The sequence below is a fragment of the Odontesthes bonariensis genome, chromosome 17 (assembly GCF_027942865.1).
Source record: "Odontesthes bonariensis isolate fOdoBon6 chromosome 17, fOdoBon6.hap1, whole genome shotgun sequence".
Classification (NCBI taxonomy): domain Eukaryota; kingdom Metazoa; phylum Chordata; class Actinopteri; order Atheriniformes; family Atherinopsidae; genus Odontesthes; species Odontesthes bonariensis.
In genome coordinates, this window is record NC_134522.1 from 6,975,849 (window position 1) to 6,978,848 (window position 3,000).

At 36.2% G+C, this 3,000-nt stretch overlaps 1 protein-coding gene across 7 annotated transcripts in view; it reads right to left on the reverse strand.

Moving 5' to 3' along the window:
• Nucleotides 1-1,349: 1,349 nt before the first annotated feature.
• Nucleotides 1,350-3,000, reverse strand: part of LOC142366616 (zinc finger MYM-type protein 4-like) — a 56,992-nt gene continuing 55,341 nt past the window's right edge. For all 7 annotated transcript variants that reach the window (XM_075448566.1, XM_075448568.1, XM_075448567.1 and 4 more), the window contains one exon: nt 1,350-3,000. This exon is cut by the window's right edge and continues 417 nt beyond it. The gene's annotated coding sequence lies outside the window, so the exon portion shown is untranslated.

Sequence of the window (3,000 nt, forward strand, 5' to 3'; positions counted from 1 at the left end):
CTCTTGTGTATTTATCCTTTTGTCCTCATGTCTGAATTCAGCTTCCAGATACGTTCGTTACATGTTCTCACTCATGGATTACAGCCACCAGGAACTGATTATCAATGCATGAATCGTGAGAAGAAAAATACTGATTTCAGCTCAAATCACCTGAGAAATAAGGAAATCTAACACATCAGTATATATTAAGAGTATGTGGGATGGGAAAATGAACAGATTTGTATTTAAGTTGCAGACTAATGTAATTAATCTACTTTGCTCTCATGTGAATCCTTGCACCTGTTTTTCTTTTTTAACGTTAGATTAATCCAAAGAGGAAAATGGGAGGATGTAGATTTCAACTCTAAATCCATTAAAACTTTTAGAAGAGTCAGTTTAGTTGACTAACTTTTAAATAATTTTAATGGAAACGTCTAAAGTTTGATAACCGAACGGCAGCCTTCACACTATCAGAGCTCAGCGCAGTAATCGCGCTTCTTTGTATGATATTTGAAGTCTGAAGTCCCCTGAGATAATCAGCTGGATTAAGTTATCTTCTTACTCTGATTACGGAGACATTTCAGGCTCCAGCTGCAGGACGGAAACAAGTTAAATGGATTATATGATTTCCCTGCAAACGTTCTTTAAGTGTTTTTCATCAATTAGAGCAAATATTTGAAAACTGAGTTACTGAAACGCATGAAAACGGATCCGACTGTCAGTAAAGTGAAAGCTGAAACCTAGTTTTTATCATATATTAATATCAAATTCTGCCATTGAAAATGGGATCAGTTGCATTTTTTTTCCCGCCAGATGTGTTACTGTGGCTGTATTTCATTTAAAAAAAAATCAACGTTTTTTGGTTTGGGTTAACAACTGAAGGTAAAAACAAAGACGTATATAACGAGAATGCATCCCAAGTCCCCAAAAAGTCCATCTCAGGTCTATATTTTTGGTTGAAATGATCCAAATAGAGCTAAGAACAACTTCCGGTGCAAACAATTCATCATATTAGACAAATAGCAACAATAAACAAGTTATTTACAACTATTTTAGATGGAAAGTCGTGTTTTTAGTGGTAGCTTAAAATGTTGATGACTTGTCTGGTGTTTACTCTGCACGAACCGGTTCTTTTTAGTACGAATTAAAGCTTCAATTATTATCAGTTCTGCAGGTTTGTTTTCTTTTCCACGACTCTAAACTCAACTCAACTCCACTTTGTTTCAGCCACGGCTGTTTTAAGCCCTTTAAAAAAAGTGCTGCACATGAATAACAACACAAAATATAACAATTTAAAAACAATAATAATATTTAAAACAATAACAGAAACAGAGTCTCTTGCTGGGTTAAAAGCCAGGGACACAAGAAGCTAAATAAAACACAGGTTTTATTTTATGAACACGTTTCAGTCCCAGTACACTTCTGTGTTATAAACCCTGAAACCAAAGAAATAAGCCGACCTTTCCTTTAATACTTAATGGCAACACAGCATCTTGTGCATCACATCAACAGAAAACGATCCCTTCACACCGGCAGAGCTGACGAAATGTAACAGTATGCTCACAGAAATTCAGCAACACGAACTCGTAGATCCCGTCCTGCTCTCGGTCCAGCTTCGATCGACACTGCGAACGCCTACATTTTGAGATGGCGCCGGCCTCTTTTGAGTGAGACGGGTTACAAAACACGGCTCCTCGGCCTCGGAGATAAAACGTAAAAGGTCCTCGACAACAAAAAAACTTGTTTAAATTCATATATTCATTAAATGTTTGGCCCGAAGAGAAGTATAAACACAACTTTTATGATAAAACAGGAAACTGAAAGAAGTCTGTAGCTCATTTAAATGTAAAAAATAAGATAATGAAGATGATGGCACTGTTAGGAATTTAAATCAGGAGAGGAAACCACGTGGGGAGCAGAGGTAAGAACAACTGTAACACTCTTACAGCCTCAGGGTTTAGCAGATTAAAGAGAGAGAAACTCTTCCAAAGGAATTAAACTGGACATGAAGAGGAAAACAAATTAAGGCCGCATGGAATCAACAATATAAAAGGAAACGATTTAATATATCTGAACCAGTGAGAGGCACCGAGAGTTACACTCATACACCTTAAATTGGGCTTTTAATCCAAGTTCATCCAGTCAGATTCAGACACATCAGATGTACATGATGGGGTCGTTTTGTTAAAACATAACATTTAAAGTTGAACTCATCAGAAATAAACGAGATGTCCGAGTTCATCTCACGTCTTAGGACATTTTTACTGACATCTTTCACAAGCCGAAGGGGGGAGTTGGAAAAATACAAACGAGTCGAGTGAAAAAGAAAGGGCGCCCTGTTTTAACCCAAAGAAAAAGCTGCTGGATCAGGGGGTTCATGGGGTAAACAATGAAACTGCTGCTCATCTGTGGTTGTATTTACCTCATTTTTACCCGCCCTCTGCGCCACATCACTTCCTGCCGTCCCTAAACGAATAAACAAACTGAATGATGTGAAGTTAACAAAACCATCTGGAAAACTTTAAATCAATCACAGCGGTCTAATAAGGAAGTTTTTCTGTGCCAGCAGAGTTTCAATACGAATTTCTAATATTGAATTTTTACAGCATCAAAATCAGACTCTGAATTTGAAAAACCAACAGTGGAAAAAAACAAAAATCAGTGGAAAAAAAATTCAACTTAAAAAATTTAAATGGAAAAAAATTCAAATTAAAAAAAATCAAATTAAAGTTGAATTTTTTCCACTAAATTTTTTTCCATTGAAATTTTTTTTAGGAGATGTTGAATTTTTTTCCACTGATTTTTGTTTTTATAAATTGATTTTTTTTTTTTACACTGTTGGTTTTTCAAATTCAAAGCCTGATTTTGATGCTGTAAAAATTCAATATTAGAAATTCGTATTCAAACTCCGATGGCACAGAAAAACTTCCTGTCTTAAGCTCGCTCCCTGATACTTCTCACCCCCTATGAGTCACATGTCAGGTTGGGAGGTCAAAAGAAGGCCAAACGCAGGCACTGACA